At 49.8% G+C, this 17778-nt stretch overlaps 1 protein-coding gene across 1 annotated transcript in view; it reads left to right on the top strand.

The window, feature by feature from the left end:
• Positions 1 to 17778, top strand: part of GNAT2 (G protein subunit alpha transducin 2) — a 43264-nt gene that overhangs the window by 5565 nt on the left and 19921 nt on the right. The window lies entirely within an intron of this gene.

Genomic DNA, 17778 nt, shown 5'->3' with positions numbered 1-17778 from the left:
ATTACCTACACACCAGACAGCACGTTTACATGACAGTCTATTCAGTGTAGATGGGCATCTCCCATGGTACATTGTCAACCAAGTGTTTCTTGATGAGCCACTTAATTTGAATAGTCCCTCCAAGATGTGCTGGGCGTTACCTTGTGGGCGTTACCTCAGGAGCAAACATTTGAAATCCAAGTATAGAGCCAATACTTATAACTTCATATACAAAAATGATACATGCATACAAATAGCATAATCATAACCAGCAATTCATAACCTTTTCATAGACACTTCACTTGACAACCTTTTTACAATATTTGCTGCAAATATATAACAGTGGTTGCAACAATGATCTATATGGTCATATTTTAATTAGATAACATCACAGGGGGATCCAGTGGATATAGTGTACTTAGATTTTCATAAAGCCTTTGAAAAGGTCCCTCACCAAAGGCTCCTAAGTTAAGTAAGTTGTCATGGGATAACAGGGAAGGTCCTCTTATGGATTGGTAACTGGTAACAAACATAGCAGGAAACAAAGGGTAGGAACAAATGGTCAGTTTTCAGAATGAAGAGAGGTAAATAGTGGTGTCCCCCAGGGGTCTGTACTGCCCTGCCTCTTCTGTTTGAGGCCCCGCCACCGCTTGCTGCTCTCACCCCCCCCATGGCCTTGGGCTGGGCAGCGGGGGCCAGAGAGCTTGGTCAGGGCCATGGAGGGCAGGGGGCTGAGAGCTCGACCCTGGCTAGGGTCAAGCTCTTAGCCTGGGCGGGGACCATGAAGCTCTTGGCCCTGGCCAGAACTCCCAGCCTGGAGCGCCTCCCGCATTCCACCCGCAGCCCCGCCCATGATCCCACCCCATTCCACCTCTTGCCCCAAGGCCCCATCCCCCACTTACTCCTCCCGCTGCGGCCCCGAGACCGGAAAAGCTCCACAGCTGGGAGCAAGAACTCCTCCAGCACCAAGGCTGTGGTTGAGGGAAATTTTTCCAGGGGCTGCAAATTGACCTGGGCTCCTGGGCACGGGCCCCATGGAGTAATCCGCCACTGCCCCCCTCCTGGCGGCGAGAGGTTTGGGGAGGCTTAACCTCCCCTAGCCTCCATTATGTGCCGCCCATGCCCTGAAGCGCTGACCACCACAGGCGAGCAGGAAGCCCCTGCAGCTCTCAGTCACTGCAGGTGGCAGTGGGACCCAGAGCTCCCAGCTTCTGGCCCCAGAGCTTTGAGCTGGGCCGGTGCTACCATTTAGGCAAACTAGGCGGTTGCCTAGGGCGCCAAGATTTGGGGGCGCCAAAAAGCATTGCCCCCAATTTTTTTTTTACAGTGTTCCTACGCTCCCTCTCCAAGCACGTCATCGCTGCTCCGCTTCTTCTGCCTCCCAGGCTTGCAGCGCCAATCAGCTGTTTGGCGCCGCAAGCCTGGGAGGAGAATTAGAGTGGGGGCGGTGTGCTCAGGGAGGAGGCAGAGCAGAGGTGAGCTGGGGTGGGGAGCTACCGCACGGCTCCCCGGGGGGGGAGCTGCCATGGCGGGGGTGCCTCAGGGCAGGGGGGGGAGGAGTTGCCGCAGGGAGGTGCCGGAGGGGGGGAGTGGGGAGCTGCCGCAGGGCACGGGGGGGCACAAGATGGAAGTTTCGCCTAGGGCGCGAAACTTCCTTGCACCGGCCCTGGCTTTGAGTCACCGCTGGGGTCCCCGCAGCTCCCAGCCACAGTGGCGATGGATCCTGGACTCCGCCCCCCTCCCGCAACAGGGCTTGGGCTCTAATCCCACCATCAGCCCCATTTTGTCACAGTTATTTTTAGTAAAAGTGAGGGACAGGCCACAGGCTTCCATGATTTTTTTTTTTTTAATTGCCTGTGACCTGTTCATGACTTTTACTAAAAGTAACTATGACAAAATCTTAACCTGGACAATGACCATGGGAGGGAAAAAGCAAAAGCTGTATTGTTTTTTTCCAGCAGCCTTCTGATTTTTAACCCTCCCAACTCCAGTCTGATCATTTCAGAGTGAAAATGGTCACACAGAAATGCAGGGCTTATCCCCTAGCTGCTGTTCCCTAACCCCCGCTAGCCCCTCAGTGCGGGGAGCTGCCATTCTAGCCCTCTTTGCACCGCTCCCCTAGTAAGCTCCTCCCTCCCTTCCCTTGATCCCACTGCCTCCCAGTCTTTCTTGGCTCCCACATTTTCCCTCTGCCCCCCTCAGTCTCCTTCTCTTCCCTCTCCCACATTCCTCATTGTCTGCACACGGGGGGTGGTTGGACTGATTCCAAACCCACGAAGCCTGTGTAGAATCTTTCAGTTGATTTCAATGGGCATTGGCGAACAGTGTGTGGCTAGCCTTCGTTAAGGGCCTGCCTGCCTTCAATCCCCGTGAAAGTACTAGCAGCTGGAGGGGAGGCAGCATGGCATGCAGAAGACCTAGGTACTATTCCCAGCTTTGCCACTGGTCTGCTGGGTGATCTTGGGTGAGTAGCTTCCTTGCTTCGTGCCTCAGTTTCCCCATCTGTAAAATAGGGATAATGATACCAACTTCCTTAGTAAAGTGCTTTGAGATCTACTCGTGAAAAGCATTAGGTAAGAACAAAGCATTATTAGTATTCTAGATAAGGGGAAAAGTGCGCAAAGGAAAATGAAAATGTACGGTGAGCCCCAGGAAAACATTACAGACACTGGCAATTCTGCCAACACTTCTGGGGAAGCTCAGGCTACTAAAAACCATGGAAAACCAGAACATTTCTGTTCAGTTTCCAATCATTACCCCTCTTCCGCTGTTTTAAACACAACTAGAGGTGAGCAAAATTGAGCATTGCCGTGCCTTGGGAAATTCCAACAGCTCTACATTTGTTTTCATTCCAATTGGGACAAAAAAGTTGAAATTTTGGAATTTTTCACTGGACAGAAAAAAAATTGTTTTGACATTTTCAATTGAAATGAAACATTTTGACGTTCCAAAAATCAAAATGTTTCCTTTAGGCTTGTTGAAATGACCTGAACACTTCATTTCAGGTCATTTCAACATTAAATTGCATTTTCCCATTGTGGCACATTGTCTCATGGGAGTTACAGTTTGGGAGCCACATGCCCCTATTTTCCCTTATAGGTCAGGCTCCTTGGCTGGAATACAACTCCCATGATGCACCACACAGAGTTTAGTCAGAGGGAAAATCATATTGCATGATGGGAAATGTGGTTCTCTAGGGAGCTCAGCCTATAGGAGAGACTTGAGGGCTGAACTACAAATCCCATAAGGCATTGCAGTGATAGGCAAGTGAAGTTTAATGTTGTATTCAACTGATATGAAACAAAATTATTGGGTCAGTGCAATAAAACAAAATATTCTGATTTGGGTTTAACCAACCCAAAATGAAATATTTCCATTTAAATTTCCCCAATCGAAAAAACATAGAAAATTTTCGGCAAAATTGAGAATTTTTCACATAGAAAATTTTGACTTTGTGGAAACTGCATTTTCCATTGGAAAATACCTTTGGCAGAAAAGTCCCAACTAGCTCTAAAGAAAACCTAAACTTTGGGTCTAAAGTACTCTAGTTGACAGTTTAAATATGAATGGCTTGTTTAGCCTAACCAAAAGAAGGCTGAGGGGAGATATGACTGCTCTTTATAAATATATCAGAGTGATAAATATTAGGGAGGGAGAGGAATTATTTAAGCTTAGTACCAATGTGGACACAAGAACAAATGGATATAAACTGGACATTAGGAAGTTTAGACTTGAAATTAGACGAAGGTTTCTAACCATTAGAGGAGTGAAGTTCTGGAACAGCCTTCCAAGGGGAGTAGTGGGGGCAAAAGACATATCTGGCTTCAAGACTAAGCTTGATAAGTCTATGGAGGGGATGGTATGGTGGGATAGCCTAATTTTGGCAATTAATTGATCTTTGACTATTAGCAGATAAATATGCCCAATGGTCTGTGATGGGATGTTAGATGGGGCGGGATCTGAGTTACCACAGAGAATTCTTTCCTGGGTGCTGGCTGGTGAGTCTTGCCCACATGCTTAACTGATTGCCATATTTGGGGTCGGGAAGGAATTTTCCTCCAGGGCAGATTGGCAGAGGCCCTGGAGGTTTTTTGCCTTCCTCTGCAGCGTGGAGCACGGGTCACTTGCTGGAGGATTCTCTGCACCTTGAGGTCTTTAAGCCACGATTTGAGGACTTCAATAACTCAGGCATAGGTTAGGGATTTGTTACAGGAGTGGGTGGGTGAGATTCTGTGGCCTGCGTTGTGCAGGTCAGACTAGATGATCATAATGGTCCCTTCTGACTTTAAAGTCTATGAGTCTATGAATGGGCTGGAATGCAAAAGGGAAATCCTGCTGTGCCAATACAGATTTATTTTATAATTTTTATTTTTTTTTAAATTAAGGGAGATATCCCATCTCCTAGAACCGGAAGGGACCTTGAAAGGTCATCAAGTCCAGTCCCCTGCCTTCACTAGCAGGACCAATTTTTTGCCCCTCATCCCTAAATGGCCCCCTCAAGGATTGAACTTACAACCCTGGGTTTAGCAGGCCAATGCTCAAACCACTGAGCTATCCCTCAATAAATAAATTTACTTTATTTAGGCCCAGGTTTCCAGAAACAATATCTGGCACCCACCGTGAGACCCCCTGCAGTGATGTGATTTGCAGAGGCTAGGTATTTGGCAATGGCTGAGCCCTTTTAAGGCATCTTGAACTGGGCACTAAAAATTTGAGACACCCCGCATCACTAGTCACTTGTGAATATCTTGGCCTTAATTACTTTTTTTGGTACTTGGCAGCCTACGTGCCACCAAAGCATGTACATTACACACAGGAGATTCACTCCCACATGGTGGTTCTAGTCAGTGTGTAGGAGCAGGATTTTATAATGTCCCATGAGAATTAATGTATGATTTGATTTCATCCTGTCAGCCACCCTTTTTGAATAGCAGAAAGAAATGACAGACCAGAACAATCCTTATGTCTGATTATGGTAACCCTTTTGTTTTAGGATAAGTTATAATCGCTACTATGGTTTCCTATATGTATTACAAATTAGGCACTCTAGTTAAATATACATTTCTTTGTTTTAAGGTTTTAGTAAATAAGAGACAGGATTTTGTATTGTATCTATGTTAAGGAGATTAGAGGAATGTTGAGGGCCTGAAGCCCCAATGTGAATTGTTTTAGTTATAAGATTTAGCAAGGCTTGATTTACAATGTATTCTGCTGAATATACAATACTGCTGTCTGTATACCTTTGAAGGTTTCTGTAAGAGATTGTTTGTGTGAATGAGGAATGCATGCATCAGGAAAAGATAAGGTGTGAAAGCCATCACAAATGTCCACATGGTCAAGAGAAGTGAGAGACTTAAAAAAGACCACGTTTCAGAGTAGCAGCCGTGTTAGTCTGTATCCGCAAAAAGAACAGGAGTACTTGTGGCACCTTAGAGACTAACAAATTTATTAGAGCATAAGCTTTCGTGGGCTACAGCATCCGAAGAAGTGGGCTACTTCTTCGGATGCTGTAGCCCACGAAAGCTTATGCTCTAATAAATTTGTTAGTCTCTAAGGTGCCACAAGTACTCCTGTTCTTTTTAAAAAGACCAGGAGACAATCAGAAAACATTCATTGTACCCGATGCTAAACATGTTAGCAGCATTGACGACCTCAGAAGTGAGGCAGGCACCCCCAAAGGCGAGACAACAAATAGGAGATAACGATGGGAAGCGGGACAATAACCATCAAATGATAATACAATTTAAGGATTAATGATTACAGGATGACATTGCAAAATGCATGGACTCAAATGGGAATTTACAACTATAAAGCCGGGGTGTTTTGCCATGGAACTCTGGGTTCAGTCCTGCAAAGCCTCAGAGCATCGGATCGTGACCGACAAGAGCCCAGCTCCACACTTGTGCTCAATCTAACTGGCCATTAGATTGATTCGAGCTACAACAGACTGGTAACTATAAACATCACTGCAGGAGAGAGAGAGAGAGAGAGAGAGAGTGTGTTTTCAATAAATGCTGCGTATTTGCCTTCCTCTATAAAGAGCCCGTGTGCTTTGTATGAGCATAACAAGTGTAACTCAAGAAACTGACTGAAAATAAAACAAGCCTCAAACTGTTCCTTGAAATCCCTGTCAAGGCTGGATCCCCACTTTGAACTTTAGGGTACAAATGTAGGGGCCTGCATGAAAACTTCTAAGCTTAACTACCAGCTTAGCTCTGGTTCTGCTGCCACCATTTCAATGGATTCCATTCCTGGGAAACCTTGAAAAACCTTCACCAATTCCCTGGTGAATACAGATCCAAACCCCTTGGATTTTAAAACAAGGAGAAATTAACCATTCCCCCTCCTTCCTCCCACCAACTCCTGGTGAATACAGTTCCAACCCCCCTGGGATCTACAACAGGGAGAAATTAACCATCCCCCCTCCTTCCTCCCACCAACTCCTGGTGAATCAAGATCCAAACCCCTTGGATCTTAAAACAAGGAAAAATCAATCAGGTTCTAAAAAGAAAGCTTTTAATTAAAGAAAAAGGTAAAAATCATCTCTGTAAAATCAGTATGGAAATTAACCTTACAGGGTAATCAAACTTAAAGAGCTCAGAGGACTCCCCTCTAGTCTCAGGTTCAAAGTACAGCAAACAAAGATAAACACTTTAGTAAAAGGTACATTTACAAGTTGAGAAAACAAAGGAAAACTAACACGCCTTGCCTGGCTATTTACTTACAAGTTTGAAATAGGAGAGACTTGTTTAGAAAGATGTGGAGAACCTGGATTGATGTCTGGTCCCTCTCAGTCCCGAGAACGAACACACTCCCAAACAAAGAACACAAACAACAACCTTCCTCCCCCAAGATTTGAAAGTATCTTGTCCCCTTATTGGTCCTTTAGGTCAGATGCCAGCCAGGTTACCTGAGCTTGTTAACCCTTTACAGGGAAAAGGATTTTGGAGTCTCTGGCCAGGAGGGATTTTATAGTACTGTACACAGGACAGCTGTTACCCTTCCCTTTATAGTTATGACACAAGTGTAACTCAAGAAACTGACTGAAAATAAAACAAGCCTCAAACTGTTCCTTGAAATCCCCTGCTTGTGCTTTGGCAGAGCATGAGGGGCAGACAAGGCCAGTGGTTAGGGCACTAGGATAGGAGACCAAGGGACAATTCCCTGCTTTGCCACAGATGCCTTGTGTGACCTTGGGCAAGTCCTTTGCTCCCTCTTGGCCTCAGGTCCAATCTGTTCAATAGGATAACAGCCCTGCTCTCCCTCCTAGGGGTTGTAGTGCTTTCTCCACCAGTGACAATTTTTAACTCAGGATGGGATGTTTTTCTCAAAGATGGGCTCTATTTGGGGGCAGGTCTCTGGCCTGTATTATACAGGATGTCAGACTGGATGGTCCCAGTGGTCCCAGAATGGCACTAGGGGCCAGATAAGTACTAGAGATAGAAGCTGGCTCCACAGGCAGAGACCTGTGACTGAGGCTGCCCTGTCACTAGGCCTGGAGAAAGCAAACACAATCCACTGGTCAGTGTGTTATGGGTCCCCCTGTGTGTGTCTGTTACAGCTTCAGGCTTTCAGCTCTGGCGGTCATCCAACCCTAAGAACTAGTAGCAAACGATGGAGCAAGAAATGGCCATGATGGGACACAAATTTAAATTCTTCTCAGGGCATCCTCTCTCCTTTTGCTCACTTCTCCCCAACAGCTCCCCACGGATCTACCATCAGGCATGCCGGGTTTGGAGAGACCAGGGAGAGGATTTGTCTGAGCATCCTGCACTAGCCTCTGGAGTGAGCCCCAGGGCTTCTAAGCTTGAGTAGTGACCTTGGGGCATTGGCCAAGGTGTCAGACTAGCCATCTAGGAGAAATACCAACTTCTCTGGGGACAGGGGACAGGCAATAGATTGGGAATGTGCCAGAGGGGAACGGCTGAGAACTCACCAGATTAATCTGTAGCATCAGCAGGAGAAAGGTGTAGTGAGCAAGTGGCTCAGGAGAGAGGATAAGAAAGATGCTGTAACACTGTGGGGGGTGGGGAAGGGTAGCTTGCTGTGAACTTTCCTGGCACCCACCTAGCAGGCATCACCCGAAGGCTGGGAGCAGAGATCTCCTGATCCTTCTAGAGGCAGGCCCACCAAGACGCAGGAGGGGAGGGATTTGGCTGCAGCAGGGAGAGGAGGAGGAGGAGGATTTGGTTAGCAAAGCTAACCCTTTAAAGAGCTTAAGTGGCAGGATAGAGGAGCCTGATTAGCCAGCGTAGTCCTTCTCCTGGCATCGAGGGATTAAGAGCACTTGTTACCTGCCTCATCCTTCAGAGCAGCCAGTGCCACAAGGAAGAAAACAAAAGGAGATCCAGTTCCGTTTTTCCTCACTCTCACCCCGCACTGTCCAAACTGCTGGGAGGACAGGAACCATGAGGCCAGCAGTATGCTAGAGAAACCAGATCTATTAACCCTTGGCATGCCTCCCCATTCCTGCAGAGCAGAACACTCCATGGCATCACAGTCTGACATCTGAGCCCCGCAGACCCCAGCTGGCATGGACCCAAACTTGGCTTCCTTCCCTCCCTGACTGCACCCCGCAGCAGGCATGGGTCAGAAATCACAAAAGCCATCAGGCTTCATCTTGCCTAATAGAAGTTGAGAGGCCAGGCCTGAGGTCAACTGCACAGAACCCTGTGCAAGCAGAGGACAGGGCGCTCGCACTGGAAACTACGTCCGCTCTAAACCCTGCACCTGTGGAGTGGCTCCTGGAAATGGATCCCTTCTCTCCCATGCTGGATGAAAGCTCTGCAGGTGCCAAGGGCCCACAGCAAGTGTCTTTCACATGGATGTGCATTGTCCTAATTCATTCAAGAGCAGCTTGTTTTTTTGGGGGTGGGGAGATGGAGCTCCCATTGGCTCCCTTTTGGATGGGGCAGGTTGACTAGTAGGCGAGTTCCAGGCTGCCCCATTGAATGCAGTCTGACAAGCAGAGGGAGTTTCTAATTGGCCGAGTAAGGCAAGGAGGACCCACAGTTCACAAGCAGAACATATGTTTGTGTATAAATGTTCACAAAGTAACTAATCCAGAATAACTGGGTCCACATGGCCAGCTTTAACCTATGCCCCTTGGAATCAGTGTGCCCACACAGCACTGAGTTTTTTCAGAATAAGCGCACAGCATTCTGACAGCATTGTCCTGCTCCCGGGGTCTATGAATTCTGGAATTTTTCTCACAGCGCATTGTGGGATACCCACTTGGGGGTCCCATGATTCCCATGATTCACTTGTCTTTCATCAGCCAGCCTGGAGGGGACTGTGCTGGACACGGTGATCCTGGCAATCATTAATATACAGCGGCTGCTGCACTTGTATTTGCAACTGCAGAGCCAGATGGTTTGGTTTTGGGAGATGCCGTTGGGCTGCTGAGCCAGTTTGGGAAAGGGAGGAAGAGGAGGATGAAGTCAAGCAGCTACTTGTGACTGAACTTTTCCTGGAGCAGCTTCACTCGGGGAACTGCTGTTTCTGGGCTTGGCCAACTAGCCCTGACTGCAGGATGGGACAGTGCTGCAGATCTGGGATGACCACCAAGGGCAGAATTTCAGGACGACAAAGGCCACTTTCTTAAAGATCTGTGCAGAAGCTCACCCTGGAGTGGCAGTGGTGGCAAACCAACAGGAGAGCTCCCCGTGGTGTGAAAAAGTGTGTGGCCATCGCCATCTTGTAGCTTGCCATCCCTGGTCAGTAGCTCACCAATTTGGGGTTAGTAGATCAACCATCAGGATTCTTCTCATGGCAAAGCGCACTGTGGTGTGTGCTGCTAAAAGAGCAGGCTGATGCCTGGGTCAGATAGCTTGGCAATGCACAGGAGGTTATGGATGGATCTGCACAGTTGCGGTTCCAAAATTGTATTGGCGCCATAGATGGGACCCACATGTGCCCATTCTTTGAGCCCCACACAAGGCCTCAGAGTTCATCAACAGAAAGGGGGATTTCTCCAGGGTGCTCCAAGGCCTTGGCTGATCACCGTGGCAGGTTTGCCAATATTAAAGTGGGGTGGTCTGGAAAGGGCCATGGTCCCTTTAGCCTGTTTCCTGTAATGAGAAAGAGAAACTTTGCTCCCAGGGCCACTCTGGACATCAACGGTTCTGTGATTCCTGTCATTCTGGGAGACCCAGCTCACCCTCTGCTTCCCTGACTGACCACCCCTTTTCCCGTGCACTTGGACTGGAGAAAAGAGCTGTCTCACTCTCTCTGGAGCAGCTGCAGAATGACAATGGGGTGTGCATTTGGCAAGCTGAAAGGGAAACAGAGGAGTCTGGTGGCAAGAGATGGAGGCTGCTGAGCAGTATCTGCCTGGTGGGATGGCTGGTTGCTGAGTCAGGCACAATCTGTGCAAGCCCAGTGTGGAGCCTCACTAATGGCGGAGAGGTGAAGGGGCAGAGACTTTTGGAATGTTAGGAACAGCTGGAGAGGTAGTGTCTGCCAATTACAGCAAAGTGTCAGGGCCCAGGGTGAAATGGTGACATGAACGTTGATTACACACTGTGTCAGGCTGGGCATAATGACTTTACGAAATGGACGTTTGTCGGGCTTTTATTAGGCTTTGTGCATCAATTTTATGACTGTGCCATATGTGTAGTTTTATACACATGGACTGAACCTGTGTCAATAAGAAACTTCCGTGAACTTCAAACAGTGCAAATAATACAATCTCTATTGGGCAGAACACAGTGCAACCATAAAACCAGTGAAACATAAAACACAAGTTGGAAGTGCAGGGTAAACAGCAATGCACACCTGGCACACATTTCTAAGGTGTTGAGTGCATGCATTTGTGCTGTTCAAGGCACCAGTGTCTATAAGTGCAGAATGTGACTGTTGTCCTTACCTTGCGATGCAGAATGGCAAGGGAAGAAACCATCCCTGGTACTGTAGTTGCAGGAGTGAATGTGGGAGCCCAGGATCCACTGTTTTCATTGTCATGGGCTGTGGCGTGGGGAAGGAACTGACTCTAGCTGGAACTTGGAGAAGGGTACTGCTACTCCCAGCATGCATTGCTGGTGTGGGCTCCAGGTCTAGTTGGCAGCCGGTTTCAAGCGAAGTGCCCCAAGGGTCGGTCCTGGGGCCGGTTTTGTTTAATATCTTTATTAATGATCTGGAGGATGGTGTGGACTGCACTCTCAGCAAGTTTGCAGATGACACTAAACTAGGAGGCGTGGTAGATACACTAGAGGGTAGGGATCGGATACAGAGGGACCTAGACAAATTAGAGGATTGGGCCAAAAAAAACCTTATGAGGTTCAACAAGGACAAGTGCAGAGTCCTGCACTTAGGACGGAAGAATCCCATGCACTGCTACAGACTAGGGACCAAATGGCTAGGTAGCAGTTCTGCAGAAAAGGACCTAGGGGTCACAGTGGACGAGAAGCTGGATACGAGTCAACAGTGTGCTCTTGTTGCCAAGAAGGCTAACGGCATTTTGGGTTGTATAAGTAGGGGCATTGCCAGCAGATCGAGGAACGTGATCATTCCCCTTTATTCAACATTGGTGAGGCCTCATCTGGAATACTGTGTCCAGTTTTGGTCCCCACACTACAAGAAGGATGTGGAAAAATTGGAAAGAGTCCAGCGGAGGGCAACAAAAATGATTAGGGGTCTGGAGCACATGACTTATGAGGAGAGGCTGAGGGAACTGGGATTGTTTAGTCTCCAGAAGAGAAGAATGAGGGGGGATTAGATAGCAGCCTTCAACTACCTGAAGGGGGGTTCCAAAGAGAATGGAGCTCGGCTGTTCTCAATGGTGGCAGATGACAGAACAAGGAGCAATGGTCTCAAGTTGCAGTGGGGGAGGTCCAGGTTGGATATTAGGAAACACTATTTCACTGGGAGGGTGGTGAAGCACTGGAATGCGTTACCTAGGGAGGTGGTGGAGTCTCCTTCCTTGGAGGTTTTTAAGGCCCGGCTTGACAAGCCCTGGCTGGGATGATTTAGTTGGGAATTGGTCCTGCTTTGAGCAGGGGGTTGGACTAGATGACTTCTTGAGGTCCCTTCCAACCCTGATATTCTATGATTCTATGACATGGCTGGGTTGAGATTGTGAACTATGCACCAAAATGTTCTCCAGCAGGACCATCTGCTTGTGTCAGTTCCAGGAGCTGTTCTTGCATGTCCCTGTCTCTCTCACAGCTGTCCCTTGTCAATTCTCTATCCTTCTCTGCGAGGAGACCTTTTCTCTACATCCGTGCCTTCTTAACCCTCTTCTGAGATGCAGACACAAGGTCCCCAAACATCTCATCTCTGGTCTTCCTTTTGCTGCCCTGAAAATTTGTTGGGCAGTTAGAGGTTGAAAACACTCCTGGCCGGTGTTTGGGGGGCGTGGAGGGACGCCAGGTGCAGGAGCTGCAAAATAGAACAAGTAGTTATTGTACTAATTCCAGTCTTCATGGCAACAATGAGAAAATGTTGCTGTCTCTTCAGTTTTGGAATACCACTCCTGTCGTCTCTCCCAGCCTAGGGTGGGCTTGGAGATGGTAAGACATTTGCCACCTCCCCTCCCCGTCAGATAGGACCCCAAACCAATCCTGGGTCGCTGGTAGGCAGTGGGGTCGGGGCTTGGGGTTGGATGGTAAGGCTAAGGGGTGGCAGCAGGGGACAGGTTACTAACTTCATGTGCATCTCTGATTCTCAGATTGCAAGGCCAGAGGAACCTCTGTGATCATCCAACCTGACCCCTGTAGAACACAGGCCAAAAGAACTGCCCCAAAAGAATTCCTAGAGCTGATCTGTTAGAAAACATCCCGTCTTGATTTAAAATTATCAGTGATGGAGAATCCACCGTGACCCTTGGTCAGTTGTTCCAATGGCTAATTACCCTCCCTGTTAAAATGTATGTCTTATTTCCAATCGGAATTTGTTTAGCCTCAACATCCAGCCCTTGTGTCAGGTTAGACCTTTCTCTGCTAGATCAGTTGGGCAGCAGGTTACTAATTACATTTTTGAAGCCTGTCCCTACTTTGGAGGACGTTGCCCTGAGGCATGCCACAAAGAGACAGAGAAGGCACTAGGCAGGCCAGCACGATATGCAGCGGCGCTAGTCACTAGAATGGTCCCCTGCATAAGTTGCTACTTGTGCAGGCAGCCCTGAAAAGGCTGTGCTGCCTGGTAATGTGAGTGCCAAAACACACTGTCTTTGCCTTAAAGTCTCTAACAGCTGCAGACCAGAACAAAATGCACGGCAAAATAAACAGACCTCTGCAGGAATTATTCTGAACCCAAGGGGTTAACAATGCCAAGAGTCTGAGCTAGCCCAGTGCCCTGTCATCTCTATGCATTTTAAACTGTCTCACTTTGGGAGATATACTTCATCAAACGCTACAGTCGCAGAAAGCTCAGAGCACCACTCAAAGTTGGAAGCAAAGGGCCATTTTATATTGATTTCTCTCTTTCCGCATTTGCCGTTTCAATAAACAAGCCTGCATTACAATGCATTAGATTTTTAACCCCCGTGGTGCGCCAGCCAGGTATAGGGAGCAGTGGCTGCACAGGTCGGAGAGGGAAGTTTTTGATATTTCAGAGAAATACACAGTGCGTAGGTCACAGTCTACCAGTGCCATTTTGAGTACGTGGGGGTGGGGCCAACGGAGCGGGAGAGGGACAGGGGAGGGTGAGTGCTCGGTTGGCCGATGGCTGAGGGAGATTTACATTTCAGAGAAATAAACACTGCAGAGCTTAAATTCTCCACCATGGATCATGCTATTATGAGCAGGGGAAAGGGGAAGGAGAGGACGATAAAATCTGAGCAGGTTCAGGCTCCTAGCTCACAACTGCCCAAAACGGCCGCAGCCACTGAGTCCTGGAACAAAAGTTGTTTAACACCCTGTAAAAGAGCCCCCCGCATTTTTTTCCCCAATGGTGGGAGTCCGTGGCCATGCCCATTGTCCTTGCAAGAGGAACCCCGCCCTTTGCGACTCTTCTTGTGTCTCTTCTGCTGGGGGAATCGAAAGGAAAATAAACGTTCCAGTGCCCCCAAGAATAACTTCTTCCCGGAGCCAAGTCACATGGAAAAGCTCAGCAGCGTCGTCTTACTCCAGGGCTGTCTGCATGGTGCTGTTCTAGGAGTCCTTCTGGCTGGGTAGCTGAATCAGGCTCACTACCCTGGGAGTTCGCGGCACTCCCTGTAGGGCTGGGGTGGAGATCTCCTGGATGGGAATTCCCCCTGTGGCTTTGGGAGTCGTTCAGGGTGATCTCTCCCCTGCCCCCGATCAGTTGACACTGACCCAGGTCGGTAGTCAGGATGGCTTTGGCGATCAACTGTAGTACTGCAGAAACATGGTGGAGAAGGCTGTCCCAAACTGGGCTATATGTAAAAAGAAGAACAGGAGTACTTGTGGCACCTTCTCTCTCATCCAAATTAGCCATGGCGTACTGCCCACGTGGAAGGAGTAAGTGAGCCATTAATCTCTGAAAGGTCGCCACTGCCCCTGCCACCCAAACGGCATTGTTGGAAAATTGTTGGTGCAGTCCAAAGGGCGTGGCAAACACGGTCTTTTCCCTGGATCCTGGCGTCAAAGGGGATCTGCCAACCCCAGGGGGCGGGGAGGGAGCGCCACCTAGCCTCATTCTGCCCCGAGACCAGCTCCGACCCCAGCCACAGCTCTGCTCCAACCAGGGCCGGCTCTAGGCACCAGCTTCTCAAGCAGGTGCTTGGGGTGGCCACTCCGGAGAGGGGCAGCACATCCAGGTATTTGGCGGCAATTCGGCGGACGGTCCCTCACTCCGCCTGGGAGCAAAGGACCTCCCGCCGAATTGCCGCCGCAGATCGCGATCACGGCTTTTTTTTATTTGTTTGTTTTTGTTTTGGCTGCTTGGGGCGGCCAAAACCCTGGAGCCGGCCCTGGCTCCAACACCAAAGTAGTTCTGCCTCATTCCCTCTCCACCTCTAGCCCCACTCCACTCCATCCCCTGCTCTGCCCCCAGACCAGCTCCGCCCTCAGCCACAGCTCCACTCCGCCCCCTGCTCTGTCCCCAGACCAGCTCCGCCCCCAGCCGCGGCTCCACTCCGCCCCCTGCTCTGTCCCCAGACCAGCTCCGCCCCCAGCCGCAGCTCTATTCTGCCCCCTGCTCTGCCAACAGACCACCTCCGCCTCAGCCATAGCTCCACTCCACCCCCTGCTCCGCCCCCAGCCGCAGCTCCACTCCAACCCCTGCTCTGCCCCCAGACCAGCTCCGCCCTCAGCCATAGCTCCACTCCACCCCTGCTCCGCCCCCAGCCACAGCTCTATTCTGCCCCCTGCTCTTCCAACAGACCAGCTCCACCCCCAGCCGGAGCTCCACTCTGCTCCCTGCTCTGCCAACAGACCAGCTCCGCCCCTACCCCAGCTCCTCCCCCACCCACCATTCTGCCCTCAACTCCACCGCTAAGATAACTGTGCAGTAATGGAGGTGGGTGCAGAAGAGCAACATCCTGGCTCAGGCATATGGCAGACAAATGCAGGCCTCTTGACCTAAGGTGGGAAGACTGCCACCTCAGGAGTTGGGTTGGCAGCAGGGGTTGGGAGAGCCGGGCCCACCCTACTCCACTGGGACAGCAGGGATCCCACCACAACACACTGACTCGGGTTCTGACAGCAAAACTGGTTTCCCTGGGCTACTTCCTGGGAGAGGGGTTCCGTAGTCATGGGGTCCTCCGTTTCATCGGGGTATTCGGCCGCCGGCATTCCGGGTTGCTCCTCTCCACTCTCAGCTTCCTCAGGGGTCAGGGTGCTCCTCACCTGGGTAGCAGGGCCCAGGGTCTGCAGCAGGCTTGAGATATCTATCTCCTTCCCTGGCTCAGGCTCAACTGAGCTAGTAGCCCCATGCCCAACTTTTATACTTCCTGTCCCACCCCTTAGCTTCCAGCAGGAGGGTCGGGCTGGGCCTGGCTCCGCCCACCAGGGCTCAGAGAGCAGCTCCTCCCTCTCTGGCTCAGTGGGAGGCCACTCTACCTCACTACATGGCCTCTTGGGGGCCTCCAATGCTGTCCACAGAACAACAGGGTGCCTCCCCTTGGCAAAAATCTGGTCCAGCTTGTGATAGGAAGGGCAGGGGCTGGGACCATTCCAGAGGCTTGGTTGTCCTTTCCTGTGGAGTGGCACTGGAACCTGTCCTGGGAGTGACCCCTGTCCATCACTGGATTCGATACAGACTCGTGTATCTTGGTATTCTGAGGGTAGCTACTAAGGCAGGACTAGGCCATCTCCCCAGCTCATAAGGAAATCCATGATCTCTGCACGGCTCCCTGGGGATCCATGGCTGCTGCACCACTGAGAGGGATATGTGACTCTGACAGTGTATACACCTGGATGGAACACAGGTGGCTGCATGCCAGTGTTTAAACGGAGGTGACATCCAGTCAATATGATGCCAGAGTAGTAGAAGGTATGCAGGTAAAAAGACAGACCAATCCAGGTACAAAGCAGTGCAGTGTGGGATAGCAATGGGAGGACTGCCAGAGGCAGAACTGTTCATTCAAAATACAGATATGTCCACACGGACCTGTGCTGGACTAACTCATCTCAAAATGGACTCAATCCACTTGCACAATGGATTAGCCAATTTGCAAAAAGTGGCCAGATAATTAAAAACAAAAAGAAAAGAAAGACAGAGATTGTGTTAGATGGACACTGGCCATTTTAGTCCAAAACAATAGTTAATGTGGGGGGAAAAAACCCACAACCTGTGTAGAGAAGCTCTTGGCATTTGTTTGGCTGTTAGTATGTTTCTAACGTGATAATATTTGAATGCTGCATCTGACCAATTCCAAAATTTCAGAAAATGGAATTTCATGGGCAGAACTGTGCAGATTTTGGTGAAAACTCAATAACTGGAAGGGGAAAAAATGGGGAACACATGGAGCCCTGGCATCTGGTTAGCAGACCCAGCATTTCAACCACTTCTGCCATCATCATCCCAGATCAAAGAACCAGTTGATGTTGCCACCTTCCAGCACAACCCCTGCTAGCCAGGTCAGCTCTGCCCATCCTCCCAAGAGACTTTAACATGTGACCCCTTGAATTATTTATCTCCTAGATAGAAATAAGACGAGGGGAATGAAGGGGCATAGGAGTGCACACAGAGCCTCTGGCTGGGGGTGGGAAATGGAGGACCCTGGTATGGGGGAAGTGGGGCACACAGAGCTACTGGCATATGAAGGAGAGGGAAGGGGGGCACAGAGTCCCTGCCATGGTGGGAAAGTGAGGAATGGAGGACATGGGAGGAAAGGGGAATGAGGGGGGCACATAGAGCCGCTGGCATGGGGCAGGGGTGGGAGGAGTCCCTGAAATAGAGAGGGCTGGGAGAATGGCACCCAAAGAATCTGTGGGGAGAATGGAGGGGAGCCAGGAGCCCCTGGGGTGGGCAAGGAGCTCAGCTGACAGAAGCTATGAAGTGTGCAAACGTCTAATTAGCCAACGATCAATGAATTTTTAATGCACCCATTGCCGTGGTACTGGGGTCTCAGCTGCTAGGATGCTAGCTGTCCCTCTCGGCTGCTATTTAAACAGCCTCTTCCAGATCTGGAAGAACAGAAAGGAGAAGGCTGGTTTACGCAGCAAGCCCTGGCTGCCATTTTTCATCTAGAGCTCTCCAGCTCTATGCGGCTGGCCTGGAGCCCCCCAAGTCACACACCATAGGGCCCCTGCAGCAGCGGGATTTCTTCCCTTGTGTGCTTGCAGGATGGGAGTCGCTCTCTCTTTCCCTCTTACATAATGACCCTCTCCGCCCCGCCCGCAGCCTCGTCCAGTGTTCTCATTTCCCAGGCATTAATCTTTGCCATCTTGGGCT

This window comes from Malaclemys terrapin, chromosome 4, assembly GCF_027887155.1.
Source record: "Malaclemys terrapin pileata isolate rMalTer1 chromosome 4, rMalTer1.hap1, whole genome shotgun sequence".
Classification (NCBI taxonomy): domain Eukaryota; kingdom Metazoa; phylum Chordata; order Testudines; family Emydidae; genus Malaclemys; species Malaclemys terrapin.
This window is presented reverse-complemented; position numbering and strand designations above follow the sequence as displayed.